Source organism: Urocitellus parryii, chromosome 8 (genome assembly GCF_045843805.1).
Source record: "Urocitellus parryii isolate mUroPar1 chromosome 8, mUroPar1.hap1, whole genome shotgun sequence".
Classification (NCBI taxonomy): Eukaryota; Metazoa; Chordata; class Mammalia; order Rodentia; family Sciuridae; genus Urocitellus; species Urocitellus parryii.
In genome coordinates this window covers 122,137,573-122,161,926 of record NC_135538.1, presented here as the reverse complement: position 1 = coordinate 122,161,926, position 24,354 = coordinate 122,137,573, and the positions used below count along the sequence as shown (strand labels likewise).

The window sequence follows — 24,354 nt, the reverse complement described above, 5'->3', positions numbered from 1 at the left end:
GGCTCAGTTTTGGAGGATGAAGTCCATAATTGGCCCTGCCACTTCACACCTGTAGTGAGACAACAACCTGACAGACCCAAACCACTCACCTCCTCCCCAGGAGATAAGGAAGAATAAGAAGGGGGCAGGTGTTCAACAATGTCCTTCAAGGGCACCCTCCCACCCCCAATGTCTTAAGGTCCTCCTGCTCAGCCCCACCTCTCAAGGCATGTACCATCTCCCTGTAGCATCACCCAGAGACCAGTCCTTTAACACATGGGCTTTGGAAACACTCAACGTTCAATTTTAACAAGCACACAGGTAATCATCCTCAGAGATAGTTTGAATAGGCAGTATGATAGGAGACACTCTTGCATTTCATTAAGTCTGAGAAACAAAAGATTATGTCCTCTGAGCAAGAAATGAAAATCTGGGGGCTGGGGCTGGGGCTTAGCAGTAGCGCACTTGCCTGGCATGTGTGAGGCACTGGGTTCAATTCTCAGCACCCTATATAAATAAATAAAATAAAGGTCTATCAACAACTAAAAAAATAAATAAAATAAAGTAAATCTGTTTCTTTCCCCCAAACAAGAGTATTCTTAGGAAATTTTCCTTAAGTCAAAAAATAAAAAATAAAAAGAAAGGAAGAAATACATCTGTTTTTGAAAATTTATAATTGCCATACCGAACTCCTATCAGTTTGTTGTCCTCATTGGCCTTACCATTTGGGGTCAAATAACTTTAAACCATAATTTTGTTTTATAAGTGTTCCTGGGTTGGTATTGACTCAAAATTTGAGGAAGGGAATAAAGATTTCTATAGGAATCCAAATGTAACCAATGTGTCAAAAAATTTACACAATTCATTACAAAAGGAAATGAGAAGCCAGGAGCAGAAAAGTGTAAGTACAAGTAAAAAATGACAACAGGATTGAAAATCAGTAGAAAGAGGCTCATAGACGTCCATATGTGAATTAAGAAACCGAAAATAACACATCATAACCAGTATTATGAATAAAAAAAAATAACAACCTCCAAAATGCCTGCAGAAGTAGGAAAGCACCCATGCCATTCTGTTTTTCAAAGACACAAAATTCAGTTATTAGAAAGTAAAAATCATAACAGTTGTTTTAAAAATTCAATTCATCAACATTTGCTTTGAGTCATAATGGACTAAGAAAAACTAGAAATTCAAAAAAACACATGAAATATAGAAAGACATTAAGACATTGGACAAGTATGACAGAGATTGCAATCTCTGAGAGAAAAGGAATGAAAGAGGCGAGGCCTTCAGTTGTCCATCTTCCTTCCTGGATGAAGTTCCCAGGACACAGTACTGGGAGGAGGAGCCCTACACAGCCCATAATCCTCAGAGAGTTAAGGGGACAGATACCTGTATTTGCACAGGCTACAAGAGCAGAATATGCAAGATGAAGGCACATAGAGAACGTAGGGAGGTCTAGAGGGCACCTCTTACGTCCTCAGTTCTTCAGCACCCACTCATAAGAACACCATCCCCTTGGATGGGAAAAGATTAGCCAGAAGCGCCAGAGGAAACAATGGCACCAAGGGATACACTGGACAAGAAAATGTGTGTCTATTTCCACTGTCCATGCTGGAAAGCCTCGTAGTTTTCTGGACATTGGACAGAGTATTCAAAAAGGTCTGTGACACTATCAGTAAATAACATGGTGGCATCAACTAAAAAATTACCACGTATGCAATGAAAACAAGAATATGCAATGCATACAGCAGAGAAAACAATCCAGACTAACTTAAGATTAAGACAGTTATTTAAAATGAATTACTTATGTTCTGAAGGTTACATAAGAGACAAAAAAGAACAACAACAACAAAAAAAAAGGCATGGAGCACATGATTGTAATCCCAGTTACCGAGAAGCCTGAGGGAAAAGGATTGCAAGTTCAAATGCAGCCTGAGAAACTTAGCAAGACCCTGTCTCAAAATAAAATAAGATCATCTAGGTTACAGTGCTTGCCTAGCATGCTCAAGGGCCTGGGTTGATCCCTACTGGGGGGGGCAGGGGAGGAAGAAGAAGGAGGATGAGGAGGAAGAAGGAAGAGGAGGAGGAAGGAGGAGGAGGAGGAGGAGGAGGAGGAGGGGAAGCATAAAAGATCACAAACTTCCAAAGATGAAAGTGTCTGAGATGTAAAATACACTGGATGTGAGGTGGGATTAATGGTAGATGCTGCCTGGAGAATAAAAAATCAGTGAATTTAAAGACAAAGAAATAGAAACCTTTCAAAATTACACAAAGAAATTCTAACACTATATTTTTAAGTTTATAACATATTCAGATATACGTTTATATATAACATCAACAGCATGAAAAAATACAGCTATAAAGAATAGAATTCCATATATTATAGTTTAGTTATTAAGGTGTCCCTCAAAGGCTCATGTGTGAGAAAATACATGAGAATTTACAGGTGAAATGATTAGGTTATGTGAACCTTAACATTATCAGTGCATTAATCCCCTGGTAGGGGTTAACTGGGTGGTAAATGTAAGCAGGTAGGGTGTGGCTGGAGGAGGAAGATCCCTGGGGACATAATTTTGGGGTATATATTTTGACCTGGTTGAGTGAAGTGCTATCTCTGCCTAGGTGTCTCTCTCTCTCTCTCTCCCTCCTTCTTGGTGGCTATGTGCTGATCTGCTTTTCTCCACCACATCCTTCCACCATGATGTTCTGCTTCACCTAAGGCCCCAAGGAATGTAGTCAGCCATCTATGGACTGAGACCTTTGAAACGGTGAGCTCTCAAATTTTCATCCTCTAATTGATAAAACACCATATCTCACTAAAAGTGTTACTATAAATTTGAAGTCGTTTCTGAGACAATAAGACCTAGAGCAACCACTAGTCTCATCACTCCTCTTTTCCTTGGAGCTTCTTCCTTTTGGAATGTCCATCCTGTGTCCAATTCACCACTGTACTTTGAAAGCATATGTGACAGTAGGAGCAAATGTGACTCCATTTTGTTTTATGACTTCATCCTGTAAAACAACCATGCCAAGTAGAAGAGTCATGACTGGGGTAAGATGTTCTTTTCCTTTTGCTATAGAAACCTTTAAGAACACAAAACTACCTAATGGGGTATTGTTTCTGTAACTAGGGAACGGGGCTCTGTTTCTATAACTGGGGTGACTGGGCTAACTGTGATTGGTTAGGCTTCCCGCTGCTTGACTGCACTGTCCCACTTCTGTAACCTGGCTTGTTTGCATTGGCTAGACCCCCCCCCCAACATCCTTTTTGTGGTTTTCAGGCTTATAAGGAGTGCCCTTGCGATTGTTCGATGCTGATCAGGGGAACAGTTTTATGTTCTGGTCAGCCACCACCAGTGTGCTTCAATAAAGGCTTGATTCAATTATACATGAGTGGTCTGGAAGTCAGTTTATGAAACCCTGGAACGAAGCTTTAACTATAACACATATAACTTGTCTTGTTTTATAGGATCATAGTTTGAGAGGGATTTGTTTTGGGATGAATTGTGCTGTGTATCTGACCCATGTGTAATTTAAATAACATTTAGATGAGATTATGGACATGAACATTAGAATAATGTTCAAAGAGAGAAAATATACAAAAAATGCTAGAATAAGATAAGATGGGAGGTGTCATGATTAATTTGAATTGTCAAATTAATTGGACTAAGGATGCTGAGAATTAAGGGGATTATGTGTGTGACATGAGGGTGTGTCTAGGAATGATTGGCATGTGGGATAGCCAACTAAAATGAAGACCCTCCCTAAGTGTGGGTCTGCACTGACCAATAGAATGATGTCTTGGATGGAATAAAATTTGGAAGAACAAAGAAGCAACAGCAAATGCAAGCTCTATACTTCTTGAACGAGTTCTTGATTGCTGCTGCAGTCATCTGAGGATATCGGATTCTCACTTCTTCACTCTTCCAAAGTGGACTCTGACAGTGATTCTCCAGAAATCACTAGGGTAGCACCATTGATCCCTCTTGTTCTGGGGCTTCAGCCTCTCAGACTGTGTAGCTACTGAATCTCCCAGCTCTCCACCCTATAGATGGTCATTGGGAACAATACAGCTTCTGGTTGTATAATCCAATCTAGTAAATACCCTTTTATAATTATACTTCCTGTTGATTCTGTTGCTCTAGAGAACTCAAATACCGAAGGTTATTAGATTGGTAAATGTATTTTGCATGCCACAAGAGCAACTTTGGGGGGCCAGGCCAAATCCTTGTATAACCCATCCCTCCCCCCAGGTCATGGGAAATTTGTATGTTGAAGTTCTAACCCTCAATGTAACTGCGTTTGGAGATAGTGTCTTTGAGAGATGATTGCAGCTAAATATGGTCTTAAGAGTGGAGAGGGAGGGAGGGAAGGAAAAAGGGAGGGAGGGAGAAAGGAAATAAAAAATGATGGCGCCTTGATCAAATAAAATTAGTGCTCTATAAAGTAGTAAGACAGAAATATATCTCCTTCCCCTTTATTGCTCTCTCCTTCCCTATCTCCATCTCTATTTCTATCTCTAATTTTATCTCCATTAACACACACACACACACACACACACACACACACACATACCAGGCAGTTACTAGGCAGCAAAAAATCCCACCTGGGGAGGAAGAGGTTGTTAGACCATAATGCTTGCTGTTCCAGAAATATAAGAGTCAAGTTGTTATTGGACAGCTCTAATACCAACTAGGAATAAAGAGGCTACATCATAATGTTCTCCGCTCCAGGAACATTAGAAGTCAAATTGGTAGAAAATAGGTTTTATTCAAAGTCAACCTGGAAGGAAGATGGAAGAAAATTGTTTCAAAAGTTCTATCCCCCAAATCCCTGAAAATTAGCCTAATTTTTAAAGAAAGTGGCAGGGAAGTGACACAGGCAGTAAATGTGCCTGTTCAGATTTAGTGATCCTATAGATACACAGGCCTGAGTGGGCATCTCTGTTCCCACCTTCTGTGGAGACTGCCAGCTTCCTTCTCTCAGCAGAAGAAATGTATTCCCATTTCAGTCAGGGTGTGGCCCCAAAATTTACTCTGATTCAGAATGGGTAAAGAAATTGTTTTTATTCAAAGCCAGCTTTGCAGGAAGATGGAAGAAACATAATTGTGTCAAAAGTTCCTGATGGACTAACATCCCTCCTCTAATGCTATGGTAGGCCTCAAGTCAAGTGCACTAGGACCATTTAATATGAAAGAACCAATATTATTTTGTCCACATATTGCAATAGATTTTGCCTGATATGCAGACATTTAAAACAAAAATGAACCATAAGTGAAAGTCTACCTAATGCCTTTAGGTGCAAATTGTTCCTAATTCCAAGGGGAAAACACATGTCACTCCAGCTGTTCCCAGACTAAAGATACTGTGACATCAAATTTTCAGGAGTTGGTTCTCTTCTACAAGAGCCCAGGGCAAACTATTAGCAGTTTGGGGAGGGAGAAAATCAAATTCGAGGGGAGAAATTATGGAAATGAAGAGACAAAAGGAATGGGGAACTCTCCAAGTCCTCCTCAGAATACCGGTTCTCAAAGTGTGGTCTATGGAATCCTTGCAAGTACTCAGATCCTTTTATATGGCCCATAACATCCAAAGTATTTTTATAATATTACAAGATATTGTTTGCACTAAAGTAAAAATTAGCAAGAATGGAAGCTATGGTACCAAACCACAATAGTAGTTCTTGTTTTGTTTTGGGGGGTTTTGTTTTGTTTTGTTTTGTTTTTGTTTTTGTTTTTTTTGTGGTGCTAGGGACCCAGGGCCTTGTGCATGCAAGGCAAGCACTCTACCAACTGACCTATATCCCTATCCCATCAGTTATTTTATTCTTTACCACATCATAACTGCAGAAAGAAAATAAAGCCAGTTAAATTAAGCATGTCCAGGATAAGGCATTAAAATTATTAACTTTATTAAATCTACATCTCAAAGTCTACATTTTTAACATATGTGATTAAATGGAAATTATACATAAAACACTCTACTACATTCCAAAGTAGAATACTCAAACTTTTGAGCAGAACTAGTCCCATTTTTTTAATCTTTTTTTTTCTTTTTAATGTGGTGATGGGGATTGAACCCAGAGCCTCATCCATACTAGGCAAGTGCTTTACCACTGAGCTATCTCCCCAATTCCCCAAGTCCCATTTTTATGGAATATCATTCCTACATAAAATAATATGGAAAACTATAATTACTTACACTTAAATATTTGACTAACATTCTCAAAAGTGACCTGAGTCATTCCTTTGAGATAATGCACCACTCACCTACGATAAAATTTAAGTTCTTAAGATAAAATTTGAATTTGAAGAACTTAAATCCACTACCATAAACTTGACAGTTTCCCAATACAACCTTTTTTGCTGGAATCTATGGCAATATCAACACAAATGTTGGGGGAGGGGGGTTGTTCGTTTGCTTGCTTTGACAATTGGTGATTATTTGTGTCAACACTGGAAGATCTATTTAACTTGATCAAAGAACTTATAACTTTAAAAAATATATATGAGCACAAAATCCAGTCAATGTGCAAGATATAACTGTTGATTTTAATGTGACAGAATGTGAACTACTCAATGATATTGTTCTAGGTTTCACATTGCAAAGAACCTTTAAGAAGCTAATACTTGTGTCATTTAGTGTTGTATCCATGATAAATAACCACAATTATCTAAAAACATTCTTAAAAGTATTCCTTCCACATTTGTGAGAGGCTGCAGTTTTCTTTATTCAAACAAAATAACAGGCTACATACTGCAGATATGAAAATTTATCAGTTTTCTAATGAAATGGGTTTAACAAAAAAGACATTCAAAATTATAAAAGAGAAACTGTACATACTGGTGAAAGAAGGAGGAAGATAGTGAAGCAAACCTAGGTAGCAACGCTGGACCATCATAGCCCAGAAACAAAGCAAAGAAAGAACAGCTGACTAGAGAGATAGGTGACAGAGCAGGCTATCTAAAGCTCAATATTGAACAGCTTGAGACTTGGAGGGACTTGGAATTTGGTTACTGAGAAGAAAATAAGGACAAAATTCCTTGACCCTGAACTCTAACCAAATGATGTCATGGGGGAGGGGTAATGAAAAGAAAGAGGAAAAGCCTATGAGCTAACATCTGTAACAGCAGCTGGAAAAAGAGAGAGAGAAAGAGAGAGAGAGACACCAAGTTAAAACTAGGCAGAAACAGAAAAGACAGAGAAGGAGATCACACAGTTCAGCCCAGGGAGAGTTCACAGCTAGCCGTCACCCTAGAAGAAATTAAATCAATACATTTTTTTTCCTACCTTCCAAAAGTAAAAAAATAAAATAAAATAATAAAACCAGAGGGAATGCATCTAAAATGGGTTTCCTCAGTAATCCCTCTAGGAGGAACTTGTAGAGGGATCACTGCTAGCTGAAGGTTACTGAAACCCTCTCCTCCTCTTCATGGACAAGAAGAGTGGGATAAGTGACCCAAGAGTAAATCACTCCTGGAGGGTGCTAACCCCAACCTACTGCTGCTCATAGCCTCTGCAAGAGCTCAGGTGAACACAGTGACAGGTAAAACCCCAGTGATATGCAGCAGCCAGAGTGGAGGCTTCTGTGCCATAGAGAGCCTGAATTCATAGGCCCTACAGTTGCAGACAGCCACCAAGCTTCATGCTACTTTCAAGAAGACCCTGTCGGGGGAAGCAAGGGCTCAGCATCTCACGGCAGTCAGTGATAGCTCTAAGCCCTTCATCCTGTGCCCCTGCACCCAACAGAAACAGCTAGCAGATGTAGCACAGCAGCCACAAGCATGCAGACTCAGGACCCCTGGCTGCCAAACAAGAATTGGTCGGTGAGAAAATCATAGCAACCAGAGAAGTAGTTTCTATGCCCAATCACCTCTAGGAAAATCCACAGCTATGAGTCTCAGAGTTGCCAGTTAACTCAATTCTCATTCAGACACATGGACCCACAGAAGACAATTCCTGAGGATGACTCCATGCACCCAGCAGTGAACCTCATGCATGCACAAGGACAGTGCACCCCACAAAGGGATGTACACCACCCACAAGTCCACTCACTTGTGATCTGTGCACTCCAGGTGGGATAGCAGACATACACCCCCCACATGGAATACTCAGCACCACATCAACCAGACTACAATAATTCTACCTTAGAGTGCCACACCCCACACACTCCAAAATACACATGGGAAAGCTAATACTGGATTTAACAACACTAGATACGTGGAGCTTTTCTTCAAGAGGGTACACAAGACTGCACCCACTAAAGGGACCATCTGTGTAAGCTACTAGGTACTCAGACACACCAAAGATCAGAAGGTGCCTCTGAAAATTGTACCAGAGGGGAACTGGTATGTTCTACCTCCATACCCAGGGAAATGTAGAGGTAAAGCTAAGGAGTAGTGGCCATCTTCTAAAGTTCCCACATTCTAATGAAATCAAATCAGAAAGACTCAATTAGAAAGCTCCCCCCCTTCACAAGGATAATCATAAATAGCTCTAATGTCAATTTTGATCTTATAGATAATACTTTTCATACTGAATCAATAGATATTATTATTATTCAATTTTGCAGTTCAAAACCCATTTGATTGTATTTCTTCTAATGTTTTAAATCATTAACTAGAATCATTCTATCTTCTGTTTTCCTAGTTCAAGATTAAACTTGTTCCCCTTAGTCTCTCTTTTTTCTTCTTGTATTACCTGCTTTTGCCTTAATCCCCCCCACACACACACGACATCCTTTTCTTCTTTTTATCTTGGCTTGTATTATTTTCTTTTCTCTTTTTTTTTCCTTTGCCCAATTTTTCTCTCTCCCCTTTAAAATCCTGATATAGAGTAATAGTAAATTTTACTATCTTTAATAACTAATTTCTCAACTTATTCCAGAACATTACTGCAATCTTATACCCTGATTAGAGGAACTTCGGAGAACATTTTCAACAACTTTTTTTTTCCCTAAAGTTTATTATTACAATACTTTGCTTTGAAGTGATTGCAGTTAGAAGAGTTTAGAATCTTAAAGGGAGTATCAAAAGTTGGATAGTCACCCAGTCTGAGTAACTTAAAACAAAGTAGCTCACTAAATAGTCCCTTTCATAAAAGAAGAAGAGATAATCATCCCATTAGATGGATAGACAAGCAAAAAATCAAAGAAACAAACCCACCCCAAACAGCCCACAACACTTCAACAACTGATCACATTGACAACACAATGGAGGAAATATTGGAGAAAGAATTCAGAAAGCTCATAGTTAAAATGTTCAAAGAGCTAAAACAGCACGTAAGGAATGAACTAAGAAACTACAGGAAGCAAAAGTTCATTTCAATTAAGAGAGAGATTCTGAAAAAGAACCAAACAGAAATCCTCAAAATGAAATGCTCAATAAATCAAATTAAAAATTCAGTTGAAAGCATCATTGATAGGCTAGATAATAGTGAAGTGGCACCCCCTTTCTCCACAGAAAAGCCCTCTTCACCATGGCTGATTTTAGGACTGTCAGCAAAAGAGTACAATGTAGATAAACTTCCTATTTTCATGTCGCCCTGTTTACTTGGCCACTGGCCGAGAAGATACCAGCACTCCAGGTGCTGAACACCCCCTTACTAGTTTTTCACAAACTTATCCAGTATAGTACTTTGAAGAAATGTGCAAACAAGGCCTCTGGCCTTGAGCTGAGCTTCACAGGGATGCCTACATTTTTAAGATAAGTTACAAATGGGCTCCATGGTAATAGCTGGCAGGGGGAGGAAAGAAAGGGGAAAAGAGGCTCTCCCCTTCTCAGGTGTTGTCCTTGAAGAGTTAACTTGCCCAGAACAGTGAAAGAAAAAGCTGCTTTTATGTGAACTTCTGCAGACTGTGAACTTTTGAGCCCCTCCCCTTATATGATGGGTATAAAACACTGAACTCAGGGTTCAGGGGATAGATTGATTACAGCAAAGGCTGTACCCTCTGAACCTGGCTGCAGCCCAATAAAACTGTTTCCTGCTGTCTTTGGTGCCTTGCCTTGTTTGTCCCTACAACAATAGAAGACAGATTTTCAGACCTCAAAGAAAAAATACATAATCTTTTTTTTGCCTTTTTAATTTTTACATATTTTTATTGTGCATTAGAATTGTACATAACAGTGAGATTCATTGTTATATATTCTTACATACACACAATAGTATAACATAATTTGACTACTATACACTCAATACTATAACATAATTCCCCAGTACTTCCCCATTCCATCCCCACTTCTCCTCCCCTGGCCCTTTTTCTTTACTATACTGATACTGGGAACAGCAGAGGTTATACATTGTGTATAGGGTGTGGCACTCTAAGGTGTAATTTCATTATAATAATGAATAATAATAACAACATCTATTGATTCAGTGTGAAAAATATTACCTATAAGATCAAAATTGACATTAGAGCCATTTGATTTTCATGAGATTCTCCCCCACCACCTACCTTTTCCTTCTTCTTCTCTAGCTTCCACATACAAGAGCAAACACATAACCCTTGATTTTCTCAGTTTGGCTTATTTTATTTAACACAATGTTCTCAAGTTCCATCCATTTTCTTCAGTGGACATGATTTCATTCTTCCCAAGTACATGATCTTGAAAATAAAGCCAACAATTTAAAAAAAGTTGTTAAGAGATCATGACTAGAATATTCAAGAAATCTAGAATAACATTAAGAGACTAAATCAAAGATGTATTCAAGATGGTGGCTTACAGGAAAACTGCATTCCTACCTGCTCTATGACTTGGGATTCAACCAGAGGAATACTGCTTCTCAGTGAGGTGGGTGGAAGAGGGATTTCACTAAAATTTAATATTGGACAGTCAGAGAGTCTTAAAGACTCAGAACTTTGGGTATATTGAACAAAGGAGAAAGAGTACATTGCAGCCAAACTGGTTCTGGCAGAGGCAGCAGTAGCAGCGCTGGTTCACCACAGAAGGGAGGGAGAACACAGAGAGAAATATAACAAATAGATTTGGCATGGAAAAACCTGAGCTCAAAAAAAGCAATTTGAACTCAGTTGATCCAGAGCCTGCACTGTGAACTGGTGTTTGAAAAGTGCTCTGTATTTCTCAATGGCAGTGGAGACCTGAGGCAGGAGTCATATTGAGGTGGCCATACTGCAGTTCTGCTGAAGAGCCTGGGAGATCTTAGCAAACATTGCCTATGCTTACCATGTGGCCCAGGGCATATCTAGAAGAACACGAGTGAAACAGTCACAAAGAAGATTGTAACCAGGGAGATTCAAGTCAGAAAAATAAAGGGGAGCCAATTCACTTTTCCTTTGAGTCTGGCAGCTCACATGACCCACTGAAGCAGGTTAGGAATCTGAACAGGCAGTGGTGAATACATTCAGGGGCTAACCCTGGGAAGGCTGTCTCCATGGGCAGCATAGTGTGTAAAGGATTGGTTCCCCTGCCCCATGAGTAGAATTTATGGGGAGCTCCTAAGATCCAGACTCCAGACAGAGGTTGGTAACTGCCAGGTCTTAAGGGTGGGTTGATCTAATCTCTCCAGAACAAACATTACCAACAAAGCCCTTAAGGCCTGATTAGACTTAAGCCCCAGTCACCAAAACTTCCCTCACAGAACTTTGCACATCCCCATCCTGGGAGTGCATTGATCTGGTCTTTTAGACAAGACTTGAATCCACAAAACTTTTCATTTCATGTTGCCTTATACTGGTGAGAAGGGAAACCTGACAGCTGTTTCAACCAGCTTGAGTTTTAGGTCATTCCAACTGGCAGCTTGGTGAGCAATACAAAATGAGGAAGGGGTTAAAAACTCCTAGCCCTCACTGGCATTCACTCTTGCTCCTTCTCTGTCTCTCTCCCACTCCTCTCTTTGTACATAAAGAAGGACAGTTAGGCATAGGCAATCATCATCCATTCCAATCTTGACCACTTCAGAAGAGATGATTCCTTCATTTTTCATTAAGAATCTTCTTTCTCTCCCTTTCTCTCTCTCTCTCTCTCTCTCTCTCTCTCTCTCTCTCTCTCTCTCTCTCTCTTTCTCTCTCTCTCTTTCTGTGTGTGTGTGTGTGTGTGTGTGTGTGTGTGTTTTCTTGCAGTGCAGATTGGTTCATGGGCATATATACATATTTGTTTCTTTACTCATTTTTAGCATTTTTAATATAGTTATTTTTCCTTGCCTTGTCTTTTGAGGGTTAGGGTTCGGGCTTTGTTTATTTTGGTTTTGGTTTTGTTTGTTTCTCATTTTGCCTCTTCTGCTAATGGTGAAATTCTCTTATTCTCTCTTTCTCTCTCCTATTACTTTTGTCTTTTATTGTCTTTCCTATTTTTCTCCTCCTTCCTTATAACCATCACCCACTGCATCTCCTCTAGTCTCTCTGCACACTCTTTTGAAATTATAAACTCTCTTCTACCTTCCTATCACATTTTCTTTCTCCTTAATGAACTATATTTTTACCCATATTTTAGAACTAATTGGTTTATATAACTCCTGTCCCCACTATTCATGCTACTGCAATTATTACTGCTGAGGAAAACATAGCTGGTACCTACTGTTTGCTTTAATGCCAGATCTAGTTCATGGTTACCTATTGATTTTGCTAGTGGCAATTTTAGGCTCCATGATTCCTATTTTTTATGGTAATTAACATTGCAGGTGTCATATTAAGAACCAGTTATTTATATTAATGCTTATATTGTATGCATCAGTTTTTGCTAGTGTTTGTTTCCTCCTATTTTGTTAAATGCTGGGAACCTTCAGGGACACTACAAGTTTGCAATGTAGAGACTCTGCTGTTGAACAAAACAGCCAAAAAACAGTATGCTTCGCTCCATATATAAACTAATGGCACTAAAACTTAAGCCATATATTAATACAAAAACTAGAAAAGATAAAAACCCAAACTAACAACCAGACCCCAAGGAGGAAGGGCTAAGGATGGGCTAGCACCTCAGGTTCCACTCATGACCTTCACTGTAACAACAAAAACAGATAATTAATACAAATGTTGCAGATACCGCACCTATGAGGAGGACTCAAACTAGGACATTTTGGTAAGAGAAGGCTATGCCCTAAAAAGGCCCACACATAAGACATTTTGGTAAGAGAAGGCTATGCTCTAAAAAGGCCCACATATAAGAAGAGAAGAGAAATCTATCCCAATGGGTGCATAAAACCCAATACAGAAATACAAGAAATATGAAAAAATAAGGTAACACAACACCTCTGATAGTTCGTAGGAACTTATCCCCAAAATATTTAAGTGGATAAATTATCAGATTAAGAATTAAAAATAATTATTATAAAAATTATCAAATTCAAAGCTAGCCTCAGCAATTTAGCAAGGTCTGAAGCAACTCGGCAAGGCCCTGTCTCTAAATAATATACAAAAAAGGGCTGGGGATGTGGTTCAGTGGTTAAGTGCCCCTGGGTTCAATCCCCCATACCAAAAAAAAAGACATAGGCTGGCAGAATGAATTTTTTAAAAAAGACCCAACTATATGTTGTTTTCAAAAGATTCACTTTATAGGCAAATATAATCACAGGATGAAAATGAAAGGTTGGAAACTGATAAACTATGTGAATGGAACCAAAACAAACAAAGCAGGAGTAGCTACTCTTATATCCAACAAAGCAAAATTCAAGCCACAATCAATCAGAAGAGAAAAAGCAGATTGCTTCATACTGATAAAGGGAAAACCCTAACAAGAAGATATAATGATAGTAAATATCTATCTATCTCTTGCACAAATGTTGGTGCAACTAATTACAAAAAAAAAAAGAGACATTACTCAAATCAAAGCCTCAAATAGACTCCAGTACAGTAACATGGGCGATTTCAACACAGCTCTCTCACCAAGAGACAGGTCATCAGACACAAACTCAGTAAAGACTCTTGACTTGAAAAATGTTATAAATCAAATGAACTTAACAGAAATCTATAGAATATTTCATTTAACAACTACTGAATACACTTTCTTCTCAGCAGCTCATGGAACCATCTACAAAATATTGTAGGCCACAAAGCAACTCTTAGCAAATATAAAAAAATAATATAATTTCTGATAATTTATCAGATCATAATGAAATGAAATTAGAAATCAACAACAAAAAACCTATAGAAACCATATAAATACATGGAAATTGAATAATATACTTTTGAATGATGGATAGGAAATAGAAGAAATTAGGGGAGAAATTATAAATCAAATAAAAATAATGATATAACATAGCAAGCAATTATAAAGAAAAAAAAAGCATACCAGAACCTCTGAGACACTATGAAGGCAGTTCTAAGAGGAAATTTTATAACTATGAATGCATACATAAGAAAACCAAAAAGATTCCATATACATAATCTAATGTATCTAATTGCTCTTGAAAAAGAAGAACAAGCCAATTCCAAAACCAGTTCTGGATTGAAATCAATGAAATTGAGAATAAAATACAGTACAAAGGACCAATTAAAAAAGAGTCGGTTCTTTGAAAAGATAAACCATATTGATAAGCCCTTAGCCAAATTAACCAAAAGAAAAACAAAGAGGACACAAATTCATAAAATTAGAGATGAAAAAGGAGAAATTCTCACAAACACCACAGAAGCCTAGAAGAAATGGATACATTTCTAGACACCTATGACCTGCCAAAATTGAATTAAGAAGATATAGAAACCCTAAGTGGACCAAAAACTAGCAATGAGATAGAAGCCATAATAAAAAGTCTACCACTAAAGAAAAACCCAGGCCAGGCGCAATGGCAAATGCCTTTAACCCCAGCAGCTCAGAGGCTGAAACAGGCAAGTTCAAAGCCAGTCTCAGCAAAACAAGGTACCAAGCAATTCAGTGAGGCCCTGTCTCTAAATAAAATACAAAATAGGCCTCAGTGGTCAAGTGCCTCTGAGTTCAATCCCAGGTACAAAAAAAGAAAAAAGAAAAGAAACACTCAGGACCAGATGTATTCTCAGCTGTGCCCTAAAAAGGCCCAGACTCTTAAAGAAGAACTAATGTCAATGCTTCTTAAATTATTCCATGAAATAGAAAGGGATGGAACACTTCCAAATTGAAGCCAGTATCACACATACCAAAACCAAAAAGGACACAGAAAAGAAAATTACAAACCAATATCCTTGATGAATTCAGATGTAAAATTTCTTTTCTTTTTGGTACTGAGGACTGAACTCAGGGACACTCAACCACTGAGCCACACCCCCAGCCCTATTTTATTTCAGTACAGGATCTCACTGAGTTGCTTAGCACCTCGTTTTCACTGAGGCTGGCTTTGAACTCATGATCCTCCTGTCTCAGCCTCCTTGCACTGCTGGGATTACAGGCATGGGCTACCACTCTCAGCTGTAAAATTTTTTAATAAAATATTAGTAAATCTTATTCAACAACATATTTAAAATATTGTACATCAAGACCAAGTTGGTTTATCTGAGATGCAAGCAAAGTTTAACACACACAAATCAATAAATGTTGTTGACTAGATAACTAGAATTAAGGACAAAAATCACAGTAATCTCAACAGATACAGAGGAAGCCTTTGACAAAATTCAGCACCCATTCATGATTAAAACACTGAGAAGCTAGGCATAAACCTACCTCTACATCATAAAGGCAATATACAGAAAACTAAAGCCAACAAGATAGTAAATGGAGGAAAACTGAAAGCATTTCCTTTAAAATCTGGAACAAGACAAGTATGTCTACTCTCATAACTCCTCTTTAATATAGTGCTAGAAATTCTAACCAGAGCAATTAGGCAAGAGAAAGATATACAAGGGGTAAAAATAGGGAAAAAAGAAGTCATATTGTCACTACAAAAGATATGATCCTGTACTTAGAAGTTACAAAAAGCTGCACAAAAAGACTTCTAGACCTAATAAATTCAGCAAAGTATCAGTTTACAAGATCAACATACAGCCAGGTATTGTGGCACATGCCTATAATCCCAGTGACTTGTGAGGCTGAGGTAGAAGAATCAACACCAGCCTCAGCTTAGTTGAGTTCAGCTCAGCCTCACTAAGTTTCATAGGTTTTTTTAGTGAGACCCTATAAAATTTAGTGAAACCCTGTCTCAAAATAAAAAATAAAGAAGGGCTGGGGATGTGGCTCAATGGCTAAGTGCCCTTGAATTCAATCTCCAGTAACAAAACAAACGAAATCAACACACAAAATCAACATACAAAAATCAATAGTTTTTCTATGTAGAAACAATAAATCTTTTTTTTTAAGAGAGAGTGAGAGAGAGAGAATTATTTTAATATTTATTTTTTAGTTATCGGCAGACACAACATCTTTGTTTGTATGTGGTGCTGAGGATCGAACCCGGGCCGCACGCATGCCAGGCGAGTGCGCTACCGCTTGAGCCACATCCCCAGCCCCAACAATAAATCTTCTGAGAAAGAAATCAGGAAAACAATCTCATGAACTCAAAAATAGATATATACATACATACATACATAGGAATAGTCTAACCAAGAAAGTGAAAGACCTCTACAATGAATACTACAGAACACTGAAGAAAGAAATTGAAGAAGACCTCAGAATATGGAGAGACCTCCCATGTTCATGGATAGGTGCCAGGTTTCTGTTCTCATGACTAAAAGGCTCAGGGGTCACTCTAGTTAAACGGGGCTAACTGGGCTGCACGAAATAACCACACAAGAGACACAAATACCTTTTTCTTTGGGGTGGCTGTGACAGCTCCTCTGACCTTAAGGGTCTTCAGAAAGAGAGAGAGAGCGAGAGCACGCGCTGACCCCTTTTATTGAGGAGAAGCTATTCAAATGAGGCAAGGGATCAGGTTTCAGGGGCTGAGTCTATCTTCATGATGTCCACTGTCAGCAGGTTGACTGACACCTGGGTAGGCCACACCCAAGGACAGTAAGAGGAGGGGACACACCCAAAGCACTTCCATGGAAGATTCTATCCTAAACAGGGCAAGGGGTTATATTACAAAGGAACAGGTGAGCATAGCTTCACCCATGGGGCTGTAGCAAGACATACCCATTTCTGTGACTGGGGAGTGTAACTCAGTCACCTGTAAGGTTGGCCTCCCACAGATAGGCAGAATTCATATTGTTAAAATGGGCATGCTACAAAAAGCAATATATAGATTCAATGCTACCCCCATCAAAATACCAATGGCATCACAGAACTAGAAAAAAAAAAGTCCTAAAATTCATTTGGAAGCATAAAAGACCCAGAATAGCCAATGTAATTCTAAGCCAAATAAGTAATGCTAGAGGCATCATAATACTTGACTTCAGATTATACTACAGAGCTATAGTAACAAAAACAGCAAATATTGGCAAAATCAATTAGAACCCTTGGAATTAGACCAGAAACTCTGCAACCCATAGAAGAAAACAGGATCAACACTCCAAAAAATGCACAGGCAACAACTTTCTTAATAAGGCCCCTAAAATGTTCAACATAATTAGCAATTAGGGAAATGCAAATCAAACCTACACTGAGATTTCATCTCAGTTGTTAGAATGGCAGCCATCAAGAATACAAACAAGGGCCTGGGGATGTGGCTCAAGCGGTAGCACATTCACCTGGAATGCGTGCGGCCCGGGTTCGATCCTCAGCAGCACATACCAACAAAGATGTGTCCGCCGAGAACTAAAAAATAAATATTAAAAATTCTCTCTCTCTCCTCTCTCACTCTCTCAAAAAAAAAAAAGAATACAAACAATAATAAATGCTGGAGAGGATGAAGGGGAAACACTTTAACGCTGTTGGTGGGATTGCAAATTAGTACAACCACCATGAAAATCAGTACAGAATTTCCTCAAAAGACTAGGAATGGAGACACCATATATGACCCATCTATACCATTTCTAAAGAATTGAAGTCATCATACTATACCAATACATGCATACCCATGTTTATGGAAGCACAATTCACAATAATCAAACTATGAAACCAGCCTAGTTAACCGTCAACAGAAGAATGGATAAAGAAAATATGGCATATACACCCAGTGGACTTTTATTCAGCCACAAAGAAACATGGAATTATGTCATTTGCAGGAAAATGGATGGAACTGGAGATCACTATGTTAGGTGAAAAAGGCAAACTCAGAAGGTCAAGAATCACAAGTTTTCTCTCACGTGGAAGCTAGAGAGGAAAAAGAAAAGAAGTGGGTCTCATGAAAATCAAAGGGGGATCAGTAGAATAAAGGAAAAGGACCAAAGGGAAAGAGGAGGGAAGGGAAAGGAGAAACACTGGGGAATTATATTGGCCAAATTATTTTGTTATATTGTTTGCATATATTTATATATAACAACAAGCCCCACCACTATGTGCAGCTATAATGCACCAATTAAAAATGTTTTTTTTAAGAGGGGAGATACCATGAATATAGAAATGAATTTAATGGAGTAGAGGAAGGTGCTACAGGGGAAGGGATGAAAAAAAGAGAAAGTGTGGAATGAAATTGACCAAATTATGCTTTTACCATATATGAATATACCACACTGAATTTCAGCTTTATGTGTATGTATAAAGCACCAATTTAAAAAAACATTAAATGAATATAAGGAAGAGCAGTAGAGGAAGGGGAACAGAAGGAGAGGAGAGAAAAAGAGTAAATACCGGTGACTAAAATGGACCAAACTGTATTCTAAGCATGTATGATTGTGTCAAAATGAACCCAATATTATGTATAACTAAAATGCACTGATAAAAACAATTTTAATTGTAAAAGTTAAAAGATCCACTTCTCTTATTATATCCTTTTATTTTGAAGAATAACTATTTCTCTTTAAAACTATTATTTTGTTAATATGAAATTAGTTATTGATATTCAAAATGAATCAAATATCTTTTTAAATGATTGTAATTTTAATGTCAAATATCAATAGGTATAATTCACATAAACATAATCATCTTTGAGGTCTACAAGTAATTTCTTTTTCTTTCTTTTTTTTTTTTTTTTTTTTCCCTACAACTAATTTCTAAGAGTGTACAGAGATCCAGAAACCAAAATATTTGAAAACCACTGATTTACTCCCTGGGCTAGGAATCCAGGAAATGATATGACAAACAGCTCTCGGTGCAATAGGAGAGCAATCAGGGCAAAGTCTCTGGTTCTCATTCTCATCTTGCCGGAGTTTCACTTTTCCCTGTCCCAACCTGAGTCAGGTTCTTCTGCCTGGACACTCTGGGCGCGGCTCCAGTTCTCACTCCCCAGATGTATTGTTCCAAGAGAAGCCAATCAGCATCTCCGTGGCTCTCAGTTCTGAAATCCTCACCCTCCAGGCTGGATTAAGATAGTCCCCAAATCCGGAGGTTGGGGTCCAGTACCGTGTTCCTGCTACTCTCCGGGGCTGGGGGCCTGACTGAGACCTGGGCAGGTGAATGCGGGATCAGGAGGGAAACAACCTTTACGCAGGAGTGAGGGGACCGCCCAGCCGAGGCGCAGGACTCGGGAAGCCGCGTTTCAGCCTCCGCAGGTGACAATCCCCACCTCCGCTCCAGTCCTTTCCTCGCTTATTCTAAGCCTGTCGCTCCACACTTCGGCCCCGCCCTGGTCCCTCCCCTGACTCGCGTCCCCTGGCCCCTTTTTCTGTCGCACGAACCCCTTCACCCCTTCCTACTCTCCCTGAGCCATCAACCTGCATCCCGGGTTGCCGCGCCGCGCCTCAGTGGCTTCCCTTCCCCAGGCTCCCACTCCCTGAGGTATTTCTACGCCCGTGGTGTCCCGGCCTGGCCGCGGGGAGCCCCGCTTCGTCTCCCGTGGACTACATGCAGTTAGTACGCTTCTACAGCGACACCGTTAGTGGGAGGAAGGAGCCACGGGCGCCTTGGGGGGATCACACGGGGCCGGGGTACTGGGATCGGGAGACACGGATCGCCAAGGACAAAACAGAATTTCCGAGTGGACCTGCGCGCCACGCTCAGATACTACAACCACAGCGAGGGTGCTAAGTGACCGCGGGCCTGAGTCATCCCGAATGCCCAGGTCCGAGGAACACCTCGAAGTGACCCTAGACCCGGAAAAGGCCTCTGAGGACTCTTAGCCAGTTTCATTTTCAGTTTAGGTAGAAATCCCTGCAGTTGGGCCTGGTGGGGTGGGGTTAAGTGGGCAGAACTGACTGAGGGGGCGGGGCCAGGCTCTCAAAACCTTCAGAGAAGGTCAGGCTGTGCTCTTTGGTCAGACGAGCGCCTCTTCCGCCCGGTATGATCAGGACGCCTAGGATGGCACAGATTACATCGCCCTGAGCTCCTGGGTTGCAGCAGACACCCCTGCTCAAACCACCTGGCCCAAGTGGGAAGCGGCAGATGTGGCCAAACGCGCAAGGCTTTCCTGGAGACCCCGTGTGTGGATGGCACAGCAGAAAGTTTGGGAAGAACAAGCTGCAATGAGCAGGTACTAAGAGCTGCGGGGTGTGGCCTCAACTGTTTCTAGATCTCTCTGCAAGAAAATAGCACCCACGAATAGACACTTCCCACTTTCTGGAGGAAGGAGCCCTCTTAGTTTTCCAGATGCTGTGCTAAACAGTGATTCTGAGGCCTGCCCTTCTCTCAAGAAAACTAAGATAGGCTCTTCGTGGTTGGAGGGGAAACAGGACCCTGAAATAACTATAACCAACAGTTCTCTTTGACTCTGGCCTCAGCCTTGGGCTTCACAGGGCTTCACAGGGCTTCACAGTCTTCCTGTTGGGCTTGGTTCTCTGCCCCAAGCTGGTGTCTTTGGAGGTTTGACTCAAGTTTTTATTATTCTCTCTTAATCCATCGAGGTCGGAACTCCTAAGCTCTCAGGTGCTTAGAGCATCTTGCTGTGGACTGTCCCAAATTCATTATAGAATTTTCCAAGGAACAGATTACTCCAGAAGCATGGGTCCAGGCTGGTTCTAGGTTTTAGGGCTGCTTCAGTGGCCCAGGAGAGGTAATACAGATTTGTCTGAATTTTCCTCTTCTTCCTCTCAGACTCCCCCACAAAGACACAGGTGACTCACCACCCTACCCATGAAGGAGATGTCACCCTGAGGTCCTGGGCCCTGGTCTTCTACCCTAAAGAGATCACCCTGATCTGGCAGTGGGATAGGGAGGACAAACTCAGGACATGGAGCTTGTGGAGCCCAGGCCTACAGGGGATGAAAAGTTTCAGAAGTGGGCAGCTGTGGTAAAGCCTTCTGGAGAGGAGAACAGATACATGTGCCTTGTGCATCATGAGCCCCTCACCCTGAGATGGAGTAAGGGGATGAGGGTGCTGGGCTGTTGAGAGCCACAGCCGAAGTGGCCTCAGGAAACTTCCAGCTGCCAGCTGATTGGCTCCTCTGCAGTGATGCTCATTGGTGTAGTTACACCTGGTCAAACGTGTACATTTTTAGTACCCAAATAATCAGCTCAAAAGGTAGAGCTTAATGCAGTATTACAAGCTTTTGTGATGTTTAAAGATTCTTTATTTAATTTATTTTCCAATACTCAGTATATAGTTAATGCTATAGTATCCCTTGAAGATACTGGTAGGATTTCCCCTTCCTCTACTGTTTTCTCTTTGCTTTCCACTATACAAAGTCTAATCTGGGACAGAAAAGATCCATTCTTTATAGGACATATCAGGGCACATACAGGATTGCCTGGAGCCCTTAGTTTGGGCAATGATTTAGCAGATAAAACTACACATGACATACATATTTTCTCTACACTAGAAGAAGCTACAATTGTGAACAAACAGGACATTTTAAAAGGAATTGCCCCATAGGAGGAGGGTTTAACAAAACTAGGTATCAAAGGAGTAGAATACCAGGTATTTGCCCATGATGCCATAGGGGGAGACATTGGGCTAATGAATGCTGCAGTCTGGCTGGGCATAATTCACCAGCCACTTGTCAAGCAGAAACGAACTTTATTTTTAGAACACATCCTGCACCACAGGAGCTCCTCAGGAATTCCCTCAGAGCCCAACTGCCACCACCGGCTTTCAGCGAGCCTCTCAACCCCCACACCTCCTGCTCTTGAGGCCGATTGGCTGGGTCACGTGGGCAGAGCCAAGAGTCCCCTAATGAGCAGCTCCATGGTCTGAAAGGGCGGGGAAACAGCCCAATGAGCATCACCGCAGAGGGGCCAATCAGCTGGCAGCTGGAAGTTTGCTGGGGCCACGGTGAGCCAATCAGCTGGAAGTTTGCTGGGGCCCCTTCGGCTGTGGCTCTCAATATCCCGCCTGTCGTCAGGAAACCAGGAGCTGTTCTGTAGTTTCTCAGCAGGGTCAGGACTGAGAAGTGGGGATCAGGGCACCACATCTTCCAGTCTCTTACCTTCCTAAAGCCACATCCTCAGCCCACCATCTTCATCATGGGAATTGTTGGCCTGGTTTTTCTTGGAGCTATGGTCATTGGAGCTGTGGTAACTATCAAGATGTGGAAGAAGAGCTCAGGTGGGGAAGGTTATGGTCTGAGTCCTTGTTCCACTGGGAGGTTAATGGGAAGTAGAATCCACACACCCATGCTTTCCCAGCCTGGAGCCCTATTTGCTGATATTCTGTTATAAAGCACATGGAAAATAAAGGACAGATTTATCACCCTGATGATTTGGTGATAGAGGTCAGAGGAGAAGTTCCCTGATGAGGACAGACTTCCAGGAAGGCATTTGATCTTCTCCCTGAATGTCTCCTTTCTTCATGTCTTCTGATCCTTCCCTAGGTCTATAGTCATACTTCTGGAAATTTCTCTGGGGTGGGGTCCAGAATTAGAAGATTCCTCTAGTTCTGGTCCTTCCTTCTCACAGGATGTTTTCTTCTCAGAGGTAGAAAAGGAGGGAGCTACTCTAAGGCCACCTGTAAGTATGGAGAAGGGTGATCCCTGAGACACTTGGAAGAATAAAGGGGAGCTAATGTGGGAGCTCAAGCACCCCATAATTCCTCCTGTAGCCACATCTCCTATTGACTCTGACCAGGTCCTGTTTTATCCTACTCCAGACAGGCACAGTTCCCAGCATTCTGACAAATCCCTCTCAGCTTATAAAGGTGAGATCCTGGAAGGCCTGAAGTCAGGAGAGGAGTGAGGGACTCAGGATTTAAACACGTTGAATGTTGGGGGTGGGAGGATGTTCAAAGTACTCACCACTTACAATGACTAATCTGAATTTGTTCATGATTATTTTCTTTAATAGTGTGAGACAGTCACCTTGTGTGGAACCCAATAATATAAGATTTGTTCAGGTCTCCCCGCCATCTCTACTGGGAGAGATGGCTCCTGGCTTCTCTTTCTCAACTGACATCAGACTATGTCCGTAAGTCTGTGTTCCTCTAAGCATAGTGTGAAGAAATGGGGAGACCAGCCCATTCTTGAACACTGAGACCCCTTTTCACACTGACATGTGGTCTCTTCCTTATCAACCTTCCTGTTCCAGCAAAAACAGGGCTGTCTTAACTTTATGCTACACTGAGCTTCAACTTCTTACTTTCCTAATAAAAATAAGAATCTGGTTATGGATTTATATTTCAAATTCTTGCTAACATATGTTATTACTGAGTTAATAAATTAAAGGAAGATTTCTAAAATTTGAAAGAGAAAATATAAACTGAAACCTTCCAGAATCTGTTGTTGCTGTGCTGAGTGTGTTGCAGGTGGGAACAAGAGAAGGCTGTGAATAGCCAAGTGTGGACAGGGCAGTGATCAGTCTGTGGGCAATTCATCCTGTGCTTGGATGTGGTCACTCTTCATCTGGGTCATCTTACCTGCTTTATATCTTTGTACATTTAGAGGAACCATGCCCCACCAGAACCTGTGATCACAAGGACTCAGACGTTGAAAAGACTTTGTCCTTTCTCCAAGATCATGGGCAACAGGAGAATTCTGAGGCTGTACGAGCCTAGGCTCTGGCCTGAGTCCAAACTTCAGTCCATATCCTTTTTAGTTTCTTAATTCATTTATAGAACATATCTGTTCTTATTCTTGTATATGAGTTCTGGCCTCATCCTCCTCTCTGTGTCCCTGTCTCTGACAGCAGCAGGAACTATTTTCCTGTCATCGTCACACAATGCCTAGGCTAGTCCCTGCACACAGGGTTCTCTGTGGTATCCAGCAATTAATTTTCAGACATGTCCAGCTCTTGTCCTCATGCTAAGGTTATTTCTTGGATTGTATTTTTAAGCATTTCTCCAATATATTTGGTACCAAGAATTGAACCCAGGGGTGCTTAATCCCTGAGTTACATCCTTAGCCCTTTTTATTTTTTATTTTAAGACAGGGTCTCCCTAAGTTGCTTAGAGCTTTGCTGAGTTACTGAGGCTGCTCTCAAATTTATGATCCTCCCACTTCAGGCTCCCAAGTCGCTTGGATTACAGGCATGCACCATCAAGCCCGGCTTCTCCAATATTGTTAAAGGAGCCAGATTTAGAGAATAGTGGAGAGGAAGGATCCCATGATTTCTAATA

The 24,354-nt window shown here is 40.7% G+C and overlaps 1 long non-coding RNA gene across 1 annotated transcript; it reads left to right on the top strand.

Annotated features, from left to right (window-relative positions):
* The first annotated feature begins 19,107 nt into the window (after positions 1–19,107).
* Positions 19,108–22,817, top strand: LOC113200795 (uncharacterized). The gene is made up of 3 exons (XR_013344179.1): positions 19,108–19,426; positions 20,162–20,343; positions 22,619–22,817. It is a non-coding gene; the product is annotated as an uncharacterized LOC113200795 (long non-coding RNA).
* The last annotated feature ends 1,537 nt before the right edge of the window (positions 22,818–24,354 follow it).